Here is a 26843-nt window from a genome sequence, read left to right as displayed (position 1 = left end):
TTTACTCCATGCTGGCCTCCCTCCCCAATGCATGCCTGACAGGCTGCTTCCAACAGACCCACCCCTCTTTTAAAACTGGCCCTTGTCAGAGTCAACCTATTCATTCACACAGGATTCCCCAAGCCAATTTTCCCATCTCATCACACACATTTCCTGGCTTGCTTTTCTCTGATTGTACTTGAAAACAAGGATTTTCTTCTTGAGGACCAAATAAGCAGGTGCAGAAAAAAAGAGACAGACTGTGTTAAGTAGAAAAGGGGATAAATGGGAAATGGGTTTTCTCTGTGTGTGCATGCAGACATGTAGCTGCAGCAGCATTTCTCCCTGTTTCTTTTTGTTCCTTCATCCGCTGCCACAACAGCTCATTTAACGCTCCACATTTGCTAAGCAGAATTGAAATCGTGGGAAGGCAAAGCTCTTCCTTCAAAGACACAGGTGGTGAATAATGCAGACATTTCTCCCACGTCCCCAAAGGCCTTTCATAGCCCCAGCCAGAGGCTACTCTGTCTGTATGACCTTTATTTACCTCTGACCCACCAATGAGATCTTCCACTCTCCTCTCTGCTGTGCTGATTACCCCCAGTTTTGTCTCTTTCATAAATAAGGCAACAATAATATTGTCATTCAATATATTTTAAAAGATACATTTGGCATTTTTCAAAATCGGCTGTACTAAAATGTTGATATCCATCATTTATAATTGTACATAGCACAACCTCATTGCCAGCTTTAGTGAGGAGAAACTTTCTGCTGCAGCATCTTGCAGACTTCAACACTCTCCAATAAGTCAATCATTTCCATCCTTTCAAAAACTATCATACTATATGTCCTTTTTGAAAACTGACAGTACAGTCTCCTATATCTTGAAAATGACCATCAAAAAATGGTTACAAATTATATTTTCCAACAGGTTTTCCACCTTTGTGTATTCATCAGATAAACACATAAGTGTGTCAAAGCTGTCTGCACAATGAAGGCTAACACTAGCCTGGTTCCAGACTCATGAATCGCACATTTAAAAAATTATTCTAGTGATTCATATAGGGCTGGTGTTGCACAATTCAAGTGCAATTTCTCAGCTGAAGAACTAACCGGGCCGATCAGCATCCTGATAGGACACCTTTCAAAGTGATGTTGACTGGTTGCTCGCTTCTTGATCAGGGTGCTCCAGTCCTGTCATTCCTCAGGTTTTGTCCTATGGCTGTGAGGCACCAGTTCATGCCATACCTTGATGGACTATGTGCAGTGAACCTTTTGTTTGGGTTTATTTAGTATTAAGAATTCTGGGTCCCATGAAAAGATATGGCACTGGGCCCCTTGAAACATACACTGATGATTACATTACTATCCCAAGATCATAATGCATGTGGTGTCATTGTCCCTCTGAAAGCCAGTTTCTTCTACCAGCTTCCCGGAATCAAACTGATATTGTGCAACATATTCTCCCCTTGTCATGAAGAAATGACCAACAAGCCATGTGTCATCTTTAAAGAAATATTTTAATGAAAATCATTGGATAGAACAGTTTAATTAGTGTGTAAAATCTATTTCTTCATCATAGACTCTGTTAGTTATAGTGTTTTTGTTTTTTTTCTTAAGTTACACATAGACACCTTGGTTTTCCAGACATTGTGTGGAGACCCAGGGCTCCTATGTGGCTTCAGTCTTCCTGAATCATTCCCACATAACCCCATTTTATGAGGGCCAAGATTTACAAGAATACATAACCTTGTGTCATTCTGCTGAGTTACGCTGCCTACAACTTTTTGAACTGCTCTGTGTGGACGTTTACTAATGTTTGAGATGTACTGTGCTCATTGTAAAAAATAGTTCCAAACATAGTAACAAACAACAGGACATTTATCATGTTTTTGAAAGCCTGAAAATAATTACCCTATTGGACTGTGTTAACAGCTAGCATGCATTTGTTATAAGCCGGAGCAGGAGGACCCAAACGCAGGAGAGCAGGCAGAAAAACAGGAATGAGGTCTTAAACATAAACTTAATATCATATGCCCTTCATTTACACGCAAACGGTGAATTCGCCTCTGAAAATGATTCTTTCTAGAAACTCCGGCCAAAGTGGAGATTTTCGCGTTTGCATGTAAACTGAGAAAAACGGACAAATACAGAGTTTCAGGCAGGCGACGTCACATTATGCGCCAAAAGTGTGCGCAATGTTTACATTTGGCTGTGGTGATCATAGACAGGATAAACGTATATTATGTCTATGATGGTGATGATCATGGATGCATTCACAGTGGCAGTCGCATTTCTGTCGTCACCGCCAGCATGGCTTGGGTCCAACCTGGGCGGACTGCTGTCTGGTTTGGCTTCTGATTGGCTGGCATGGCTTTCTCCTTCTTCCTACACCACTGCCCATAGGCTTGGGGTGGTTATGATGGCGCTCGACGGCGTATTTATGCGGGTTGATGTAAACGAAAACTTTTTTGAAAATGATGCCGTGTGCACGATGTTATTTTGGAAAACAGAGGGAGGGAAATATTCGTTTCTCAAAATACCCGACTACGTGTACACGTAGCCAAAGACTGAACTGAAAACACGACTTTAATACACAAGAAACTACTAAGGACACAAGACACACTCCGGGTGTGTCTTGTGTCCTTGGGGGGGCTGGAACCAGAGGAAACATGGGATGGGCTGAAGGAAACACAGGGAGGGATCAAGACAATCAGGGATAATGAAGGCAAACCCAGGACAGGTGTGGGAAACTGGGCTGGGCAAATGAGACTGACACAGAGACGGCATAACCATGACACCAAAAACACAAGAAAAATACTGTCACAAACAGAGAGCAAAGTCCAAACACAAAAGTCCACGGGAAAACATCAGAACCATGAGAGCGGCTGCAGCAAACTGGTGAGTTGTCACTAAAGCTAGCAATGAGGTTGTGCTATGTACAGTTAGAAGTGATGGGAATCAACATTTTAATATGTGTAGACTGAAAAACACCAAGCCTGTCCTTTAAATACCACTCTAGGGACAATTGTTAATCTTTGTGACGTGGCTCCGTTCAAAGACTTGTTATCGGTATGTAGCCAGTCTGTGCTCAACAGTTTGTGGTTTCCAGACCTTGGTAAATGAAAGGGCGCTGGAGACAATACTTTGAGAAAGAGATGAATTTACACCACATAGGAGAACTGCCACAATACGATACAACATTTCCCTGATGAGATTTTGGTTTGGCTTGTTTGACTATGCAAAGTGTTTTTATTGACTCATCAAAGTCGTCTCTCAGACTCTGTGAGAAAGCTATTAGGCTGGTCAACAATAGCAGCTTGTACTGAAAGCTGAGGGCTGAATAAGAATGAGAGGAGGGCTGTCTGAATGCCAACTGAATGGCGAGGTGCTGCGACCTCATTTGGAGTGTGAACCCTTCAACGGCACCGCTCCTGTCAGTATTCAACACTTGTGTGAAGCGGTGTCTACCGGCCCCATCACCGCCACCACCCCACAACCCCAAAGGCACGCACCCAGTTCCAACAAAAATGATGACTTTGGCCCTCGAGCAAACACACAGCCCTCTGGATACTCAAAGCAATACACTAAACCAAGAGAAGAGCTGTAGAGAGGCTGCGGCGTGATGGAGAGGAAGGAGACACAGTGACACAGGCAGCAGGAGAGTCCATTCATGAACAGCACAGAAAAGATTATCAGAGTACGGAAAACATCCCTTTCCTACCATCTACCTCTTTTCCTTTTCCAACATGGCAAATTCCATTTACTCCATTGTTTTAATCACTTTAATCACAAATATAACTCTTTAGGTAAAGTTTAATGTAACCACTATTAGTATTCAAAACTGATTCAATAAAGACAAAAGACAAAATGCAAAATGTACCCCAATTCTAGAGCTACCCATATATGTGTATCTATCTGCCTATATATATCTATATGCCTATATTTATATTTATCTATGTGTGTGTATATATCTATCTATCTATATCTATAGATCTATAGATATAGATAGATAGATGGTGGAGTCTCATGGGTTCACACTAACCCTGAACCTCCGGTGGAGTGTGTTGGCCCCCAGGTTTTAGGTTATTTTCTTCTGTTGTTTAAATTGTTCATATAGTATTTTTCTACATTCCTTGTTTATAATGTTTATATTGCTCTTTGGTACTTATTATCTGTATATACTGTTTATAGTGTAAATTATGCTTCATATCTCACTATCCACTTTGCTGCTGTAATATGTGAAATTTCCCCACCGTGGGACTAATAAAGGAATATCTTATCTTATCTTATCTTATCTTATAGATAGATATAGATCTATATCCATCTATATAGATAGATATAGATAGATATAGCTGTGACTATATAGCTAGCTAGCTTGAGCTATCATGATTTAAGCTAGCCACCTAGCTTAATCCAATGCTTTGAAACAGAACAACAAGGTTGTGGATTGTTTTTTACAATTAGACATTTTTCCTTAATTTCTTACTCAGGTTTACTTCTACCTACGGCTAACTGAGTCAAATTAATTTAGCTAGGCTATTTTGTTAGTCACTCCATGCCAGACATGTGTCACCCATGGTAACATGTGATTAAGGTTAAAGACTGAAGAAAGAGAGGGACGAGCAAGGAGAGAATGGAGGAGAGCGAGGGACTGATGGAGAGAGCATTGGGATAAATAGCCGTCTAAGAGAGAGCAGAGAGATGTCCTTCCAGTGTGCCTGGCTTGGCGGTGAACATAGAGTGGAGGTTAGATCAGTGTGATTGAGTGTCAGTGCAGCTGAAGGACATTCAGAAGTCGGCGTCCAGGTTCCCTGCTGCATCTCACCTCCCACTCGCGTTCCTGATGGGACTTAAGAAGTCATTTCAGCGTGCAATTCATGTTTGATGACTTTATTGATTTTCCTTTCCCCTCTCCTCTCTCCCGCTCTTTCCACCCCTCTCTTTTCATCTCCCTCGCCTCCTTTTCTCCTCTCCAGTCTGCCATTCCCTATTGACTGAAGTGTACCTACAGTTGTGCCCTCCCTCTTGCCTTCTGCCAACCCCCCACCCCCGTCCCCTCTGCTTGTTGCCACTGACTACCATTTTCAATCTCTGTAAATGAAAGCATCTAGCATTGGAGACCTTTTCTTTTCATTACTCTTTATCACAACACGCCGGCCTGAATAAAAGATGCATTTTCTACTTGGCCATCTAAAAATCCCTCTTTACTCGCTGAGTTCAAGGTCATAAAGTGTTGTGCCACCTTTTAGCTTAAGTCATTAAATCACTTATTCTTCACTTCTCTACCAGCAGCTGATATTGATCTCTCATTGTGAGAAGTTGTTTTGTGATATGTAAGACTACATGCCTCAAAATAAACTGCGGTTGTTCCACACACACACAAGCACACAAGCACACACACAAGTTAAGCTCTCAGTCTTCATAATAGATTTTAACACCCCTTTGCTGACACTCAAAGGCAATAGGTATCTCAAGTATGTAATAAGAGTATTAAGCAAATAGATTCTGAGGAAAATCCCTTCATGCCGCTGATATTGATCTCTCATTGTGATACATACCAGTGATTTTGAGTGTTTGTCACGTTTACCCACATTTTAAATTGCAACAAGCCATTTTGCAAATCATACAGAGGTACTAAAAATTTCACAACATATAGTCAAAAGCTCTCGATTTTCAAATTTCAAAACACGACAGTGCGGCTGTTTTTAGCAAAACTAATGTGGACGACATCAATAAGGTGATGGAATACTGATGTGAAGAACGTTTGAAGTCTCTGAAAGTTCATTCTCATATTGTAGTGGAATAAATGTCTGGATAAAAGGGAAGAAATAGAAAACAGGACTGCTTGCTGTGAGAAAAGATTGGCGGAAAGATGAAGTATATACATTTTGTAGATATTAGGCTAAATTTGCAAAAATCACTGGTATGGTCCTTAAAGACCTCTTTGCTGAGCCTCCAAGGATGCACTGTAGCTGTTGCAATAGCTATCTCAGGTAGGGTAATGTCACAACAGCATTAAGCAAATCCATGTCCAGGGAGAATTTCTTCAGGTCTTAACAGCTGAAGCCACTGGAGACGAGATAACCTCTCTATAACCTTCCTCATATGAAATCTACAATACTGTAAGTGACAAGCAGAGCTCTGTTATGCAAAGCAACCTGCCCTCCTCTGGGAGGATCTGCACTCCATAGCCCATGGATTATTAAATGAGTGTTGCTAATGAGTCTATGACAATGTGATCACAGCGTAGTCAAAACATTAGTCGAACAAGTCGTGTTTTTGCTTCCAAACAAGGGACAGTGAACGCCTTGCATGGCAGGAGGACAATTCTAGATAACTGTAGATTTTGAGAGGGACGGAAAAAGCTACCACTGATGACAGTGAATTTGTTTTGGCATGACTCATATCACCACCCACTGCTGGTGGAAGATGAGGAGACAAAGGAGCAGACAAGTGCCCTGACCCTAGAGAGCCATCAAAACACTGAAATACATTGAGCTCTCTCTGTCTCAATTGAAGTTGAGGACACTTTGAACTGTAGCCAGAGGCAACGGTTAGAGACTGGGTTAGTGATCAGATAAGGGCTGATGGACAAAGAGAGTATTTCAGCAGACAGAGTTAACTAGGTGGAAACTGTAGGGAAATAGTGAAAAGGACGTGTCCACAGTGTTCTTTATGAAGGAAAAAAAAGGGCTGCTGGGGGGCAATAGTAACATTTTCATGGCTTTTTGCAGGGGAGGCTTGTGCTGCATTTTAGGGAAAATACACATTGTTGTTTCTTCTTTTCTTTTAGACAGGTATGAACTGAAAAGAGTCAGGGTTCAGATTGGTTAACAGCCTTAATAGACTGTAACCCAGACACACTCCAGCACTCTGTGTTACTGAAAACGAACTGGAATTTAATTTGACACTTTATCCATCATGCTTGGGGATGAATAAAGCATATCAAATTAACATTTAAATACTATTACATGTATTATCCTTATTATTTACTGTGTACAGAAACAAAAAGAAATGGGAAAATTCAATAAGTCCTCCAGCCCATACTACCACATAGGTTGCTAGTTCCAACCCTCTAATATGAACCAAAGAACTGTTTCCTTAGCAAGCAAGTTAGTCCTCTAGCATGCAAGCTTGCCTGCATGCTAGAGGACTAACTTAGCCACTGAGGATCTATTTTTTTTGCCATTTCTACTTTAGTGTGACAGTAGAGAGAGACAAGAAAGGTAGGGGAGAGAGAGGCGATGATATGCAATTAAGTGCCGGATTCAGCCGGATTGGAACCCAGGCTGCTGTGGTAAGGAGACAGCTTTGATGCATGGTACGCACTCAGATAAGCTTCTGGTAGAGTGCCACTAAAAATAGTTGGTTAAGGTAAGGAAAAGGTTGTTGTTAAAGTTGGGGAAAGGTTTACTGTAGTGGTTAAGGTTAGGAAAAGGTCAGGGTCAAGGTTTCAAAACCTTACCTAGCGTTTGGTAATATTAGCTAGTTACCAAATACTACAAAAGAACACTGCTCTCACTTGGATTTGCACTTTGATCAGCTGAGTGAAAGTTGTGCTGATTGACACATCTACCACACCCTTAACACGACACCACAGTGTTGTTTTTTACAGGACCACTAGAGGTCACTTAACTTTAAAACCTAACAATAGGTCAGTTGTAATAAGCCGCGATACAAATGACCTGTGGGGTCACTGTTTGCCAGAGGTCACTTTTGAAAAATGACAGCAGAGTGTGTTTACTAGTTTATGTCAAGGGGTGTTACATGGCAAGAGCAGGACAGCTCCTGCTCCTGAAGGCTGTGGATTTCTTGACCTGTCAAACTCAGATCCATAATCTGTATTTCCCACCTTCCTTTGGAGCAGCTGCCCCTTCTGGTCTGAGTGACAGAGTGACCTTACGTCCCTTAGCCACCAGACAAGGATAATGGCAAGGTTACATCTGCTGCACAAGCCAGGCTGACTCTGTTATAAGGGAATATTAATTAAATGACAGTAGCGTCATTTTTTTTCTCCATATGGTCTGGCACATTTCAGTTTGTTTTAGCGTGCAGCCAGCCACGAGTGAAAGAGGAACATTAGTAGCACCTCCAAATCTGTAATTCAAATTGAAGTCCTCATGGGAAAACTGGGTGTAATAATATGATACAGCTAATGTCAAACCAATTGTAGTAATGCAATGACCAATAGAAGTCTTCAGCATCGCAGTAACCGCCAGGCTGAAAATCAAACATGGAGGAAGCTCTTCTTTTAGCAGTTTCCCATCATCCTCTTCTATACAAGATTACACCCCTATTTGTTGTGGCAAAGAATTTTTTTTCCAGATGAATCAAATTCAAGATGACTGCCCCCTAACTGTTTTCAAGTTAGCTACTGTGTAAGACAAAACCGAGGATCAAAAACATGAAAATGAAAAGCCATTCTCTGCCACAACAAGAGTGTAAAGGTTTAACTTTTTACAATCTCCACTCCTCCTCTCGTCTTTTCTCTCTGCCTCTGCTGTGTTCATGCTCTTTGATGAATATCCTTTCTTTACCATTTGTTTCATCTATTTTTTGTCGTGCTCAACTTAGAGAAACAAGCCGGGCACAGCAGAGGGCTGAGCCTTCAGGTATAATGTATATGATCAAAGCAATGTGTGCTGTCAGGGATCTGAGATAAGCCAGTCACAGCATCAAGCAGACAGACAGAAAGTCAGAAAGGAAGACAGCCACGCAGTGTTATCATGAAGGACAGGAGACTGCAGATTATGCCAACAGTGTCGACTGCATACAGCAGTACCACATACACTTTATACCTGCATACATGTGACCAAATAAGAATATCTTGTCACTCAGTCATTGCTGTTCTTTTTCCCTGGAATTTTTTGTGGATCCCAGCAAGTTTTAGTGAAGTTTTAGTTTGGTTCTGTATTTTGCACTCCATGGTAAGTAGATAGATACAATCATTATGAAGAGGAATACAGACTTAAAACAAGACTTAAAGGACCATACAGTATTTGGAATGTTTTACTACAATTACAGTTTCAGATTTTGTAACATGCAATCAAAAATATCATCAAAATAATTATATGGTCTCTGACGGACTAAAATGTCCACAGCATGGGCGGTCAAAATATTTTGTGTAATTTTACATTAGCATGCCCTTTGTTAAAGGGCCCCCCCCGCTGATTTCAATGCTTTGGCCCATTTACTACAGTTTACCCCCATTTTACATTTAAACAAAGTCATCTGGGGATACTAATGATTTCACAACATATAATCAAAATTCTTCCATTTTAAGTTTTTTTTTTTTTTTTTTTTGATTGAAACAGCCACCATATAATTTTCTGCTTCTGTAGCTAACAAAGCTATTGCAGTTCATAAACCAGGGAACTGATAATTGACTGTGGACACCAAATTTTCCCTGGCAGATGGAATGTTTCACTTCGCCAAATTTCAAGTCATGAAAACACAACAGTGCTGCAGCTTTTAGGAAAACTGATGTGGACGACTTCATTATGGTGATGGAATACTGGTGTGAATAAAGTTCAAAGTCTCTGAAAGTTCATTTTCATATCGTAGAGCAATGAAACTAATGGCTGGAGAAAAGCTAGGAGCAATGATATTGGAGTCCTAAAATATGACTGTACGCTTTGGGAGAAGATGAGCAGAAACATGAAGTATATACATTTTGTAGATATTATGCTTAACATGCAAAATCACTGGCACAGTCCTTTAAACAGAAAGAGGAACTGTGTTCGTTCCATTTAGATTTTTTTAACAGACTTACCTTTTACCAGACTTATCCAGAGTGAGATTCACTTTCCTAAATCACCTCACTTGCCCAGGTGCAAGTACATGCTCTGTTTCTTATTACTCCAACCACAGAGCATCCATGGGGGAACAAGGACAGGGCAAGGAAACAGAGCACAAGCTCATAGCATTATATGTGTGTGTGTATGTGTGTGTGTGTGTGTGTGTGTGTGTGTGTGTGTGTGTAACATATACCTGTTTTATGAGTCTAAGCTACTTGAGTCTAAACTACTGCAGTCACCTTTGAGAGAAAAGGACGCAGCCTATTTTGCAAAACACACCGCCAGATACCAGAGGGCAGGAGGAAAACACCCTGTGGTGGAGGGCAAAGTTCTGAGACTGTGAAAGGAAGAGAGACCTGGGTATTAAATGAGCTAAACTGACTGGCAGAGGCTTCACAAAAAGCACCGTGGTGATCAGATTTCCTTCACTGACCAAAAAAACAAACAAAAAAAACAAAACAAAACAAAATAAAAAAACACAACGTGTTTTGGTCAAACCTCAGTGTGAAAGGAACGGACTCTTTGAAACCGGAGTGAATTCACCTCAGAAAAACATAGGAGCAAAAGTTACATGTATAAAAAAAAAAAAAAAAAAAGAACAGAAAATTAGTAAAAACATTTACTGGAAGAAGAGGGAAAAAAATCCAGAAAAATCTCAGATGGAGAAGAAAAGTATTTAAATGATCTAAAATGAAATTACAAAATTACCATAAAATTCACACAAAAACAGGATAAAGACGTTTCCCAATAAATAAATAAATAAAATAAAAAGCATATTGGTGCTCTGATCAGATGTGCTCCAAAACAAGCCAGTGGAAGAGGACATGCTTTGGCAAAACCAGTCTCTGAGCTGTATACATACCGCTCAGTTCATTTGCTGTCATTCTGAGCTCTTGGTGCTGGAGACAAAGCCCCGTGTGATGTGTGGAAATCAGGAGGATGACCAGAGTGAGCCTCCCTGCTGCAGTACCACCTCACTGACAAGTGGGGGCAGTCATGTGCTGCAGGAGCTGGAAAAACAACAGATTCATTGCTTTGCATCTTGTCTTAGAAAATACAACAGTGAACGCCCCTAACATCCTCCTGCAGGAGCGAGTGCGCGCGCGCACACACACACACACACACACACACACACACACACACATACATACATAGGCCAACATAAACAGGGGGCATAGCTGTCATTTCAAAGGTGAGGGGGATGGAATGTACTTTTTTCCACATAAAAGTAAATCAACAGGTTTGTGTCACTGTTATTATGTGTGTACTGGCAAAAGAAGATACCAGATATGGGGATTTAACCAGGGTTTATTATTTATTTCACCTTTATTTAACCAGGGAAAAATCTAATTGAGATTAAAATCAGTGATGACCAAGAAAGCAGCATACTGTGCCACAAGAATACATCAAAGGACAACAGACAGTCTGTTAGTGAACTGATGTTTCCCAACACTAATTTCATACATACCTTCCTCTAAGCATAAAGCTACCACTTTATAAATAATTAATAAACAATTACAAACATGTTATGCATGATGCATCAGTGCAGGTTCACAATTTGGCATAAAGGTAAAAAAGGGCTGATGAATGATAAAGGGACAAGATAAAACAGGCTAAGCAACTAGCGAGGGCTGAAATTTAACAGACTAGATGCAGTGCAGGAGTAACTTGATCTCGCCAAATAGTGAGCTTTCATCACTGCATGATGCATAACTTGTGCATGATGGTTTATAAATGATTGTGTTTACAACCTAATCAGTAACCTAATAGTAAACCATTCATAAACCCTGTATAAGGGTCATCTTATTTTGAAGTGGTATCCAAGAAAAAATATTCAGTTGATATTAATAAGTGAGACAACATATGTGCATATTGATTTTAGTAATGAAGTAGTGTCTAGTAACATGAAATAACAAGTAACAACTTCATTATCTTAATGCATTACAGCCACTGTTAACAAAAATACATTTTCTTCTCAGAGCAGTGCTTGTTATTTTCTCCTCTAAAAACCCTGTCCTCATATATTCAAACCACTTGCTATGATGGATACTGTTGATTTTTGGCACAAAGATTTATCCCAAAAGATGGAGGACTCTATTTTGCAAATAAAATGGTGTGTTAACTGAAAAGAGTTGGGTTTTGCTTCCATTACAGTCCCGCTCATCACATTCCCTTACTCCTGTGCTGTCCTCTTACACACTGTTCTCACTTGTTGGGGCGGCTTTAATATTGCCAATATTTTTATTTATTTATTTATTTATTTATTTATTTATTTATTTTGGGTAATAACGCAGGCCCTCCAGAAATGTATGCGGAGTGAGGCTGGAACATGAGGGGTTAAAGAGGACATCCCCACCCACCTCCACCCCTGTTGGAACCAATCTTCCTCCTTCAATGAGCCCTGTGTCCGTCTCTTTGCCCACAATCCTCTAAATCTCTGCGCTGTCACGGCCGCTTGGATCCAGCCAGCTGGAGAGGCCGACACTCTGGCGAGGATGTGCCCAGGGAAGGTTGGGTTAAAGACCAAGGTCTGCGTCATGATATGCCCGTGTCTCTGAATCCCGGCTCACGCGGTTGTGTGCGGGTGTGCGTGTTTGCATGTGGTTCTGCGCGCGCGTACACGTCTGTGTGTGTGTGTGTGCGCAGCGGACACGGGGGAGGGAGAATGTCCCCTGCACTTTATTCCACCTGCAATCCATTCAACAGTTAACCCCCGCCGCATCCCTATTGCATCTTTGTTTGTGTTATTGTTGTTTGTGCGTTCAGATGCTTGTGAACGCAGAGCAAATTCACTTGATGTCTTTCAGAAACACCAGAGAAAAGGCGGCCGGCAAATTAAGAAGAAATGGCCCGAAAATGAGCAAGAAATTGGTAAAATAATAATAATAATAATAATAATAATAATAATAAAACCAGAACATTTCTCAAATTACAGAAAATTAGTAAAGGATTAATGGAGAATTATCATAAATACCTCAATTAATACATACATAAAGGACACTATTACAAATATACAGTATACCGTATTTAAGATTAAATCACCAAAAAAACACCATGAAATGTCCGTAAAAATTGTAAATTAATTAATTAATTAATTAATAAATACCCTCTAAATAAATAAATAAAGTGAATTTTGCTGAGGGGCTCCCAGGGCTTAAAGGCTTTAAAGGGTTCGGTTTCTGTGGACAGTTGGAGCGGTGACTGCTGACTGACAAGACGTCTGGTCAGAGTGCTACACGAGTGTGTGCAGGTCACCAGACGTGCTCCTGAATGTTCTCTGGGACAGTGGGAGCTTACAGGTTAGAGAAACGGTTTGACAAGCAAGTGGCTGTTGTGAATCCCCTGACAACGCAGGGAAAGCGTGGGTGAGCAAAATAACAGTCTCCCCTCCCTCAGCTGCTACTGTCAAGGTGCACTGTGGTTGTGTTGGGCAGCTCCCAGTGTGAAGATGTGTAACCGTATGAAAGTGAGACAATGTTGCTGGAAATGAGAATACAGCTCTGTTGACATTCCCTGGTTAAATAAAACTTAGATACCTGAAATATAAGAATAAAAAATTAATCAAAAATGAGGTGATTTATTTTTTTATCTTTGCTCTCCTTTATAATACAACAATGCATGTCATCCCCCACAAATCACAAAGTTCCCATTTGGTCCAATAAGTAATACACTCTGAATACTCTGAAGCTACAAATATTTCACCTAATGTTCAGCTCTAATTGCAGTTCCTCCTGGAACAATCAGTGTAATTTTAAATGCTGGATTACAGCAATGAGATGCACCAACAGGTCAGTGGTGTCTGAGATATTGCGTATGACACATGAATATTATAATGTTGTAGTGCCTGATCCTGGGCTGATCAGTATAAGACTGCAGTGGTGAGATGGATCATTCCTCCCATTTTAACAAAATACAACAAGTAAACTTTGTAGTCAGAGGAATTTTTAAAATGTCAGAATGGAGCAGTAGAGCACAACATTTCCCTTTTGTGAAAATCCAATCAGTGGCATCTGAGATATTATGTGAGACTTAGAGACAGAATTACACAAGCATTGCTGCACCTCTTGGGCCAGTCAGTGATACTTTGACAAAACTGGTATGGACCAATGACATGCATCAGTCCCTAAAGTTTTTTTTTTTTTTTTAATTCCTTAGTGTTTTTAAATTTGTGTGTGTGCGTGTGTGTGTGTGTGCGTGTGTGTGTGTGTGTGTGTGTGTGTGTATGTGTGTATTTATGTGTGGGAGAAGGGGGGGATATATCCTGTGTCTATTGTTTGTTGTATTGTTTTTATGTGTTGCATTGTTTTGATTGTTTTTATGTGTTTTTATGTAAAGCACTTTGGGCTGCTCCTTTTGCATGAAAAGTGCTCTATAAATAAAGTTTGATTGATTGATTGATTGATAATGCTCCAGAGGATCATACTGATCTATAGTCCCTACCCTGAAGTCATGGTGGTCACACTGGGAAGAGGGCTCACACCACACTCAGTGCCCCTCCATACCTGATTGATGCCCATGGGAGGTTTTAGCATTGTGTCTCATGATATGCTGTTTGTTGTAATATCAGGACTTAATTTTATATCTCTCAAGCCTTCCAAGGGAAGGTTAAAGGCATAGTTCACTCATTTTGAAAAATGTGATATTAATGCGCTTCCCCCTAGCTGTTCTGTAGGACAGTGGTGGTGCTATCTTCCTCTCATTGTTACTGAGTGCTGGATACTGGCTGGATGCTCCACATGCTAACTGTTAGCCTCCTGCCACTGACGTGGAGTGATAATATCAGTAATATCAAAATGGGTGAACTATTCCTTTAAAAGGACCTCAGCTGGATGGCTGCTGGAGCCCACGTGTCAGTTATACCATTCCTAACAGCACAAACTGAATACTCTTTACCTTATATATAGGTGTGAGATTTCCAGTGATAGAGTAACCTGAAGATGTTACATTCAGTTCAGCACGTCACTTTAGTGTTCAGAAGTGGAATCAGATGGGAGCTTTGCAGTGAGACATTTTGCTTTCTCATGATTCTTCCTCCATTTGTTGCATCCAGTTACACCGGCCGTGTTGTTGACCACTTCCAGCTTTACCTCGCGGGGGAGGTTATTGCACTATTACCTGCCTCCGATCTCCTCTGCTCTGACATGATTGGCTGTTACATGACGCCCAAACTCGACATCACTGACCTCATCAAATATAATTACAGACCTGGGACAACGGTTAAACAACATCAGCACAAAGGTCAACTATGCCATTCCAGTCCAGCAGGCAGAACTCAAGAGTGCTCATGACAGATAAGGGGATATGCTCTTTGTTGTTTAAAAATTCCATTTCTAGTTGAAGGTCCACTATAGTCATATTTAATCTCATGCTATTATATAAAGGTCAGTACCAGTAATTTTGCATGTTTAATGTAATAGCTACAAAATGCATAAACCTCACGTTTCTGCTAATCTTTTTTCCAAGGCAAGCAGGCATATTTTAGGACTCATTTTAGATAAAATTTTTCCTCCCTTTTATGCAGCTGTTGGTTTTCATTTATTCCACTATGATATGAAAATGAACTTTCAGAGACTTTAATCTTTCTTCACACCAGTATTCCATCACTGTAATAAAGTCATCCACATTAGTTTTCCTAAAAGCAGTAGCACTGTTATGACTTGATTCTACCAGAAAACAGTCCCTGAGGAAATGTTTGCTTTACACAGCCAATCATCAGTTCTGTGGTTCATGAATGGTCATGATTTTGTCAGCCATAGAAGCAGAACATTGTAAAGTGGGTGTTTCAGTAGTGTCATTTGGAACACCTGTGTTTACCTTGCTATTCATGTCAAAATGCTGGCCGTTGTGAAAAAGGTCTATTATGATCTCAGGGAAAATACGTTTCATGGTTTTCTGATTATTATAATGTGTAATTTACTGTCACACTGAGGATAAATTAGCATTTTGTAAGTAAAGGCTTCATTGTCGTATTTTTTTGGTCCTCCAAAGAAATCTACTTTGAAAACACATTTAAATACCATGGAGAAATGATGTAGGATTCACAGTGGCTGCTTTGGGAAACAGACATAATGACACATTAACTGTCTTTTGAAAACAAAGTAATGAATTAGACTGTAACAGGTTCAGTGATTCTTCTACCATTGCCAGTGGAGCTCCCCAATCATTTTCTAATGCGGACCCCATGTAACGTCATAACTGAATGCACAGATTTAACATTTTAGCATTTGTGTTACACCTTGAAATGCTGAGGCTTGGTGATCAGAAGGGACACAGGCATGTAGCACTACAGGACAATCCAGTCATTTTGGTGAATGGAACTAAACAAATGACAATTCCCACCACTGCTGTGCTCTCTGTGTTTCACTGAGGGTGGGGCTTAGCCACACACACACACACACACACACACACAAAGAGTAGTTTACACACAGTCTCGGAGTGCAGCACAAGACAGACATGTAAAGTAAGCTGACCAGTTTCTGCGTTATGCTCGTGTCAGGGGAAAGCTTTCCAGCAGAAGTCACTTATTTATGTCATCTGTCTAGAACCAAAGATGGCCAGACGTCAACTCCGAACATCTGGAAAACCTGAATCTGGTGACATTGTCCATCTTTGCCGTCCCCCGGCCCATCCACACCCCCACAGCAGTCAACCAAGGGGACACACTGAAGGTTTGTCTGTTTCATCTGACCTGAACCTGAACTAGTCCTCTAGCACACATTTCAGTTTAGTTTCTCTCATTATCTTTTGAGCATTCAAGGATGGGTAGCGTTCTGGGAGATGCTGTCGCAAGTCAAGTGTGTTTGGCCCCTTAGCAGCCACTTTCCCTATGCAAATTGAATATCAATCTTCTTCATCAACCCCTTGGCCGTTTGTGAGGTATCCAAAAGGCCCTCATACTGCTGATTTAAGACACTTCTTGGAGTCAAGTGGGCTAGGATCTTGTCTTTTCTCTGTTGGCTAATGTCGTACTCCACAGAAACAGACAAGACAAAAGGCATGCAAAGCTGAGTTCAAAAAGCAATAGAACCATAGCCACTGATGCTGTAGCCCCCAAAATGTTTACTGTTACAAAACCTGAAAAGTTTTGGAATAAGTTTGTAATAACAGTTAACATTATAACTGGTTAAAGGCCAATACTGAGATTTTTTTTTTTTTTTTTTTTCCAGATTAAAGTTGCAGATTGTGATGGTATCTTCAAATTCCACCATTTCCCTGCATGCCTACATTTTCCCTATTACCATTAGCCTCATGTCATTGAGGCTGTTCCCACCTCCATCTTGAGAAATCCAAACACAAGCTGACACCTCTAAATACAGCAGCAATCTGTCCACAATATATCCTGAGTGATCGGATCTCAGGACACATTCTTAGCTGGCCTGGGACGCTGGATGCATTGAAAGATCACCTACTAACCTGAGCTCCTCTGTGTTGTCCAGCCCAACACCCCCGACACCGACCAGACTGTCACTTTTCCAACAGAGAAATTATCTTACCTGACTCTGCCCAGCGCAGCTGCACTGTCAGCTGACGGGCCAAATGCAAACTGAAGTGCAGGTCAGCGATAAACAGCTGCTTAATGAATAAAAACACAAACTTTCTACCCACAAATGTAACGACAGGTGAGCCAGAAGACAATCAACTCCCCTTCATAAGACATGAGCTCCCTTAAAAACATGATTTAAGACATTTTGGGGGTCTCTAAAATATGTATAGAAAATAAACAGGGGTTTTTCTTCCAGATAAAATTCGGAGATGGCTGCCTTTCTTAAATTCTGTGACCTGGCGCATTTAAACACATTCTTTCTAACCCTCGACATGATAGAGTTACTATAGGAATACTACAGGAATATTATAGGTGACCATGTGAATCTGTGGGTTACAGTTACTACAGGAATACCACAGAAATATTATAGGTTGATTAATCCAGTGCATCCTCAAGTAACTGACAGTAACATTAAAATGAGGCTGGAGTGCACAAGAATGATCTCCTTTTGTTAAATACCAACTTCCTGCTAAATGCGATTTTATTTTTATTTTTTTGCATGGAAGGACTAGCAAAATATGAATTTCATTTAATGCTCTCTCTCTATCTCTTGTCTGTCGCTGAAAGGATACATGTTTACTTGCATATAGAGCAGAAAAAGTGAGATCTGAACACCAGTGGGTGGGCGAGACACATTTCAATACGCATGTTAATGCCAGGTGTGTACGGATGGACTGACAGCTTCCACTTGTGTTTGGATTATCAAAGACGTATTTTAATACCAGGTGGACCTGGAATTAAAATGCACTGAGGTGGACGTCCACCCAGCCAACATCCTTAAAAATGACCACCTTATACCACTCAAATTGTTAAGTAAACAAAGTGATGTGCAGCAGAATTTTTACAGTGTAAAAAATGTTGACTGTGCTGGTCCTCAGTTACAGTGGTGGCTGGCAGCTGCCTGAAAGATTTATGGAACATGTGCAATGAAGAGGAGCTGAGAAAAAGAAGCTACACATTACTTGCCAACTTTTGGTATGTTTTGCAGAAAGTTGTTATTTTTGTCCTCCAACATGTGTACGTGTGTTCAGTGAAGAAAAGATATGATAGCAAACTAAAACAATCTGCTTCAGTCAATCACTCTGTAGTGGCAACTGCTCCTCTGGTGCACAGTGATACAGGACATGCAGAAGTTACCTGATCTTTCTGGATGGTGATAACAGAAAAAAAAATTAATTTGAGCAAAACTATTGCCGGTGTGCATTTGGTAATCAGATGTGCATGTTAGTTTAAGAAAGTAACACATATACATTGATATTAAACCTTCTTTGAGGGGATGAATGCAGTTATTTTGAAGAGTGTTAGCTGGGGGGAAGTCCACCTCAGTGGCAGGAGGCTAACAGTTAGCATTTGGAGCATCCAGCCAGTATCCACCACTCAGTAACAATGAGAGGAAGAAAGCACCACTGCTGTCCTACAGAACAGCTGGGGGGAAGAGAAATAATCACACATTTTTCCAAATAGGTGAACTATCCCTTTAACAAAGGCACTTCCCACTTCTCCCCCACTGAAAACCTTTTTTCCTGAATGACTAAGCCATTGCACTGGAGCTCTCGACCGATGCAGAGATCTCCATGAAACATCCTTGCCAAGCGCAGAAGTCATTAATACTCGTTTTGAAAGTCAAATGAAACAAAACCTCTTTTTACATTCGGATGCACACGGCATTAATGCGAAGTGGCAGTGGGAAGCATTTATAAGAACTTTTTGCATCCTAATATGCCACAAACACTACGCACAGCAGTCAGAGCTAATCAATTATCCTGTATCCATGTTCCCTCGGCATGTTGGACAGTGTCATCATGCAAGAGCTGAGACGTGCCTGCCGCCACAACAACTGCTATGTTGCCCAGGAGGCTGCATGTATATCATCCTCAAACAAACTGCTCACCTTTGTACAAACACCCTGTCCTGCCTCTGGCCTTAAATCCTATTATGTTTAAATTAGGAAGCAACAGGGAAGATCATTTGAATATGGAGGAAGCTGAGGCAGGAGCAGCTGTGCACTTCCCTCTCCCCAAAGCCTTGAAGACACAGAGAGAGGCAGAGAGAGGGAGAGAGAAACAGAGACAGAGAGAGTGAGAAAGAAACGGGGGGACATGGTGAAGGATGAAGGGGATAAGGTTACAGCAGTGGGAGATGATTAGCATATTGCTACAGGGATGGAATTTCTTCTTTTGTCCTCTCTTGTTGGTTACATTTTCCAAAGACAGCGTGCACATTACTATTCATACCAGTTCGACTCACGAAAACAGACTTTAATGTGGAGTTTCAACAAAGTATGTGTCGGCAATCTGTGGTCACAGAAACATGCTCCAGATTATGTTCAGTAAGAGACACTTATAAAGTTATTAATGTGCCATGCCCCATAGTTAAGAACAGTTTAAACTCAACTCTGGTGCACGGTCTCACAGATCAAAATCAATACTGTATTCGCCTACTCCAAATCGCTTCTTAAATTAAATCCTAGCACTGGTCAGAGCACAGCACCACATTGCAAAAACTCTCCATCTCCTCTCATACTCAGTGTTAATAATGCAGTTTCCTATGTTCCAAGAATTTTTCTGGAATGTATAAATATTAAGGAAGGGAACTGAAAGGAACCCTGTGTTACAATACAACTCATGACACTTGGGTGGAAATTTGTATTGTGATTCTGCAATTATTACGATTCCATATTGCAATATGGTGCAATTTTAGACTTTTTAGTTTTATAATTTAAAAAATAAATATGTAAAAATACAAAAAATAAACTAAAAGAAAAGAAAAAAAAGTAAAATAAAAATGCAAGTAATTCAAAAAAATAAAATAAAATAATTGCATTGAAATGAAATGACAATTTTTAAATTGAATTTAATTTTTTTAATTTATGTTTTTTGTTTTTTGTTTAATTTAATTCAAATTACAGACAAAGTATTGATTCAGGGTGAACATGGTGATATAAAAATTATCAAACAAAACTATTTTGTAGCTGATTTAGTAGTTGATTTTTTTCCCCATCCCTAATAAATATGTTGAAACAAGGCAGAGGAAGGCAGATCAGGCCTCTCGGAACAAGAACATGACACTTGAAAACTGTAGAAACAAGTGGATTAGTGTTAAAAACAAGTGGAATTTTCTCATCCCACTGGTAGATTCTTGTTTTAAGAAAAATCAGATTTAAATAAGACCTAATATGAAAGTTAAATGCTTGGTAATTTTTTGCATTGTAGGAATTAAGAGAAATATTTACTCAAGGATGTGGTTGCAAAGAGAGCAAATTGTTTTATATTACATGCTGAGACTACATTTAAATATTCATAATCTATTCTCCACAAAGAGAATAGTGTTGAGTAGTGCACATCTTCAGTCTGTGTATTCCTGTACCATGGGGAAATATTTGTCAGAGCTTTTCTTGATAAAAGGGGTAAACCCTGAACCCGCACGGTTTTATCATGTTACAGACAGAAAACACTGTGGAGTGACAGTCTGACGCTGGGCAAATCATCTGTGATTCAACAGAGTAAGAAATTTATGTCAAGAAATAGAGTTATCACACTGATTTCATTTCAACAAAAGCATTTGCTTGTGAAAATGAATATTCCCTCTAGCCCAGCGCTTCTGCATATTTCCTCCTCATCTCCCCACTCCACACCGGTCTGATGGAGCCTTTGGAAAACACCATTATCGAACGAGCCAAGAGTGAACATTTCCCCCGCTAACATCAGTGCTGCTCTATCACATTTTCGTCCACACATGACCGCCTGCATTTGTCAATATGTGCTGCGAAAGCAGTCACTGTTTCATTGTTTCTGGAGTGACATTTTGAAAGACTGATTTTATTTGCTGTGTTTCACTCATCATTTTCTTTTATCAGCATTGATTTTTGTGTGTGCACACCTCCCTCAGATCCCAAGGGGTCATGGGTCAAAGAGGGAAAATGCTAGTTCTTTTCAGTCTGCCTGATGCTGTTGTTCGCAGCTGATAAAAGGCAGCACTATTAAGTGCAAACAAAAAGGGTAATGAAAGTAAAAAAGTGCAAATTTAATAGGCTATCAGGACCAGAGCTTCCTCTTAGGGGGGGTTTCCTCCCATGGGCCCTGTGCCGCCCAAAGTGATAGATGGCCTTGCCACCCCTCAGGCTACTTCACATCCACAATGAAAGGGTTTCCTACCGCTGGAGTGAATTTAGCTGACACCTTCACCATGAATACACAACCTGCAAATCAAATACCTCAACAGATACTCAAACAAACATACAGTGCACAGCAACCAATATTCTGGTGAATAGAATTAACAAGATAATGCAGGTTGTTTTAACCCCCTGCCCTCCTCCTCCTCCTCCTCCACTCCTATGTTCTAATCCAGGCACAGTTCTTCTCTAGCTGTCACAGTCCTCAGCGGGATTGGCAGTTTAATTAACTTCATATCTCTGTGTGCTGGTGGAGAGGAGCTACTTCTCCCTGCACAAGAGGATGTGTGAGAGCGATCTCCAGGACCTGCTGCATGGAGATCACAGAGATGAGCTGTGGTGGTGCGCTGGTTAGTGCACCAACACAGCCCCGCAGATCCAGACCTCTGGACACCAGTGCTTGCCAAGTCCAGCGGAGACACTGAGCCTCCCTGGACTTTGTGGCTTTGCCGTAAAGCACTGTTCCAGTGATTCTGAATGTTTGTTTTCCTACAATTTAGCCACATTTTACATTGCAGCAAACAATTTTGCAACTCATGCAGGCGTGCTAAAGATTTTACATCATAGAGCCAAAATCCCTCCGTTTTTTTTATTTGAATTTTTGGTTGAAACACCCACTTTATATGGTCTGCCTCTGCGGTTAACAAAGTAGGTTCCAATTAACTGGATGTAAAGACATCTAAACATATAATTTTACACTGGGCTAAAACAGTAAATATTTTGTTATCCCTTAATACAGAGTCTCTCAAACTCAAACTTTTCCATCTGTTGCTGTTCCATTCAGCATAGGCAGTTGGGTGACGCCTCCTGACCTGATTTCTGATATGTGCTGTGCTTGGCTGTTTTATTGCTTTATTGCAAATTCAGCAGAGTGGCTCTTCCTGATTAGCTGGTTATCAGTTTTCACTGATAGTTCAGATTTAGATGTTGGGTTCCCTGTCAATCAAAGAGGGACTTTTTTTTGTTTTATAAGTGGGATAAATCTCTCTCTCTCTCTCTCTCTCTCTCTCTCTCTCTCTCTTTCTATCTCTCTAATAAACCACTTTACTTTACAGAGTTTTCTACATAGCTATTGAATATGTAAAAGTGTGGAAGTGGACCATTACTCATCTGGCCCAAGTGGTGGGTTTTTGACCACAACAGGTCAGTGTTTCAGTTGGGCATGTGATGTGGTGGTGTGTGATGGTTTGGGTGGTCCTCACAAGGGAAAGAGCTAATTCTGGCTTATTGGTGAAGGTTAGGGTTAAGGATAGCACTAGGGTTAGGTTAAGGTTAGGGGTTAGGGTTAGGCACAATTTAGTTATGGCTAAGATTAGGGTAAGGCTGTAGAGAATTAATGTAAGTCAGTACAAAACCAAGTATGGCCTGCAATCTCAACAGTTGGCCAAATAATTGTTCAGCCATTGCTATTGATTAACAACGCTATCAACCCCCACAGATACATTACTGCTATTTTGTGCTATGGGGCAAGGAAAAATCTGCATCATTTTCCCTTTAACCCTATCATAATGACAGTGTGTTGACAGTTGTCTCCACTGTCAAGCTCCTTTAAGACTCTGGGCCAGATCAATATCTCTTTGCAACATCATGTAATTACCATTGATAGCTTCATGGAGTCACATCGGCGATTAGTCTAATGGCCGGGCTTAAACAGTGTGCAGTTTACTGAGCTGGTTATTTGCTTTCTGGTAGCATGCAGTATATTGGCCTACAAAGATCTGTGGTGTGAAGTTACACACAGAGAAGAAGAACAAGGAAGAAAGATTTGGCTATCGTCACTCTAATTACTAAACTTGCAATTTTGTTTCTCTATGTTTTAACTTGATGTCACTAGATGTCACTCAAGAAACATTTCATAGTAGTGCCTTTATTTTATGACCATTTTTATATTGATTTTTCAACAGAGCAGCAGAAAGGCATAACATCTGTCATCTTATTACAAATGTAATACATTTATCCATACATTTTCTCAGCTCAGTTCTTTCTGTATTGCAGACATTAGGTTACTTTACATTCCCATGCAACTAAACTGCATTCTTAATTACGTTTTGGGGGAAATGTATTTTGTCACAGATTACATTTGGTTCCAACACAAATACATTTCTAATTAATGTATATACATAACATGTCAGGTGGCATTTTAGCCAGTTTTGTTACCTCTAGCCACCAAAACCATTTGGTTAAGGATAGAGAAGGGTTAAATTTAGGCATAAAACCACCATGTAATATTTGAAACAAACTAACATGACTCTCACTTGGCGCTAGACTTGAACTTGGATCACTGGGGTGAAAGCTAGTTGTTTGACCCATCCACCAGCCTGCCCTCCTCCGATGGCGGACTTCTGACTCAGTGATTAGTTCTTGTGATATGTTACAAATAAACGTAATCGGACAAAATACATTCCCCTCAAAATGTAATTGCAGTTTAGTTGTATGAGAACATAAAATGTATGAGACTCAGTTTCACATGGGAAAGCACAGCATTTTGTTTATTGATGTTAGGATGAGGCTGGGGAGGGATAAAACCACTCAGGTTCAAGCCAAGACTAATATCCCAGAGAATTAGTGTAACTTTTTTAAATGCCAGTCTTGAATCTAATGTTTGATGTAAAATGCACATGAAAACCAGCAATGAAGTGAAATTTGGGTTATGATAGGGTAAAAGAGTTGTTCAGAATGCCTAAGGCATTTCTAAGTGAGAAGTGAGTGGCATTCCTAATTCTTTACCATATCATGATAAGGTGGAGTGCTCTCCCATTTGAAACTGCATAGTCTGCCTAAATTCTACTCATTTATTATGTCTTCTTGCCCCTTACATGAGTAAATAAAAAAACATGAATCCTAAATATACAATTGTATTGCAAAAGTTAAAAAAAAAAAGGGAAAAAAAAGAAAGAAAGTAAAGAGAACAGAGAAAAAACAATGTATGAAAAAACAGGGAATTCCTGATATGTTGAATTTGGGAGAAAAAAGGTTTTCACTCAGTAGTGGTAAGGTAGAAGAAATCTAGAGGAAGGAAGGGACATCACAACTGAAGTGATGATGTATGAACCAGGACAGAGCTGTGAGGGCAGCAGGTCAGCCCTCATTACATAGATATTCCCTCATTTCAACACAACACTCTTCCCGCGTGACAGCACTTAAGGCTTAACTCCTGCTTTCCCAAGAACAGGGGGAGTGGAGAAAAAGAGAGATAGGGAGGACAAAAAAGACAAGAGTGAAAGATAGTAAGAGGAGGAGGGAAAGAAAAATATCTGTAATTAAACCACACTGCCTCTTAATTAAATATTTGTGTGCAGTTTAATTAGGAAAATTATCTGTGAAGAAAAATCCATCTTTACAGATGTTCTGGCAGAGGCTTTGCGGAGGGTGGGGGAGTCGGGGGATAAAGAGCTGGTCATCCATTGCTCAAATGTAATTTCCTCCTATTGTCCAGATTAGTTATTTTCATTAAGGGGAATTGAAAGAGTAATGTAATTAGAGGACAGGTTGTTCTTCAGCCCTGGTGGTGGTAAGGGTTGAGTGATTGGGGGTTGAGATGCCAGAAAGGCGGGAGCAAGGGATTTCCAAGAATGATTCAAAGGCTATCAGGAACACAGACTCAATACTATCAAATATCAATAGGAGCAGCTTAACATCTAATTTTAGGCATGAGGCAGGGCCATGGGAAGTAGAGAGGCGGAGCTCCTAGATGGAGGTGTTTGAGGGTGGTTATCAATATAGATTTTAGATTGAAGCTGCAGCTAGCCCATTCAGAACCCTTGAAGTGATAATTTGGGCTCTTACCCATATAGTGGTATTTGCTCTGCCATACAGATGTCATAGAAACTTTGATCCATCAACTCCTTCTGTGTCATGAGAATGGCCACTTCACTGGGACTGGCCTGTTACAAAATGGATGGACATAGTAGAGCCAACAACAAGATTTCGAGTGACGACACAAAGCTGAAAAAAATGATTTTGACTGATGCACAATAGTGTGTGGATCGGGCTGCAAGTATTTGTCAGAACTGGACCGAAGCCCGAGAACATAGAAGCTGAGCCTGACCCAAACTCAACAGGCATTCTGTCTTTTGTGTCTGAACCCGACCCAAGACTTTGCTTGTTGTTAAAAGCACAAATCATGCAAAATGCAATGAAATAAAAAATAAGATAAAAAACGAATTAAGAAAACCATTTACAGTAAGGTGCAATCTTTCAAGTCCATTTATAATTGTAAGAACAAGGGTGGTTAAAGACAATTAAATAGAAAAGTCTAACTTTAATGAGTTGCAGCTGTTTGTGCATGTTTGGACAAATTGCAGAGCAAACCATTGGAGTAGTCTATTTTACATCATTTTCACACACTAAAGAGGGATTAGACAGTCTGCTAAACACGGAGCTTGCATCTCTTTATTGGATATCAATCCAGTTTAAAAGAACATGCCATTTTTCCCTGAGATCACCAGGAATCTTTGAATGTTACAGGAAGATAGATTTGTGTGTCATCAGCATAGCGGTGACACATTACGTTATGTTTTTTTTTGAAAACGTGACCCAAAGGAAGCAAGTAAACACAAAAGTAGACAAATAATAATATTTAATAATAAACATTACATTAAAAGTAAGGAAATTTGTGTTTGGTAGATTATTTCTTTGTTGTAACAATGCTTCTTGGCAATAAATCTTATATCATTGGAAAGCCTGTTTATTTCCCTTTTAAATGGTGCCACATTTGTAAGGAACATGCATTTGTGGGATGAGCAGGAGAGCTGAGTATGTGGGTTACACCCATGAAAAATTTGCCAAATCTTCTCTGCCAATGCCCAACAGCTTATTCTGCCATTGACTCTTGTTTGGTGTTTGGTGGATTGGATGATTGAAGTTTGAAGAAACAAGACATATTGGCAATTTAACAGTTTATTCATTTAACAAACAGGAGCCTCAGTATTGTGTGGAAGAACCATACACAGCCACAACAGCCTGGCACCTCCTCCTCATGCTGGTCACCAGCCTGCTCACACACTGCTGTGGAATGGCATCCCATTCTTCAACCAGCATTTGTCTGGTACCTCCATGCTCACAGGGGGTACCAGAAGCTCAAAACAAGCATCAATAGCAACCGCAAAATAAGCTGTTAGGCATTGGCAGAAAAGATTTGGCAAATTTTTCATGGCCGCAACCCTCATAGATTATAGATTTTGCATTTTATTTTCTAATCATAAACCTTTACCAGTTTATCTTATGTTAGGGACAGTGTCAGCTTATAAATGTTACACATCGCAGAACATTACAAAACTTTACTCAAACTTTACTTTTGTATTGCACAAGTGAGGTTACATGTTGACATTTTTTACAATTGCCTGTAAGT

General features: G+C 40.2%; 1 long non-coding RNA gene across 1 annotated transcript; it reads left to right on the top strand.

Moving 5' to 3' along the window:
• Positions 1-2801: 2801 nt before the first annotated feature.
• Positions 2802-17855, top strand: LOC115373490 (uncharacterized). Its single transcript, XR_003929545.1, has 3 exons — positions 2802-2880; positions 16322-16447; positions 16946-17855. It is a non-coding gene; the product is annotated as an uncharacterized LOC115373490 (long non-coding RNA).
• Positions 17856-26843: the final 8988 nt, after the last annotated feature.

Source organism: Myripristis murdjan, chromosome 16 (genome assembly GCF_902150065.1).
Source record: "Myripristis murdjan chromosome 16, fMyrMur1.1, whole genome shotgun sequence".
Taxonomy (NCBI): Eukaryota; Metazoa; Chordata; class Actinopteri; order Holocentriformes; family Holocentridae; genus Myripristis; species Myripristis murdjan.
Note: the sequence above shows the minus strand (reverse complement) of the source record. Positions and strands in the feature narration are given on the sequence as shown.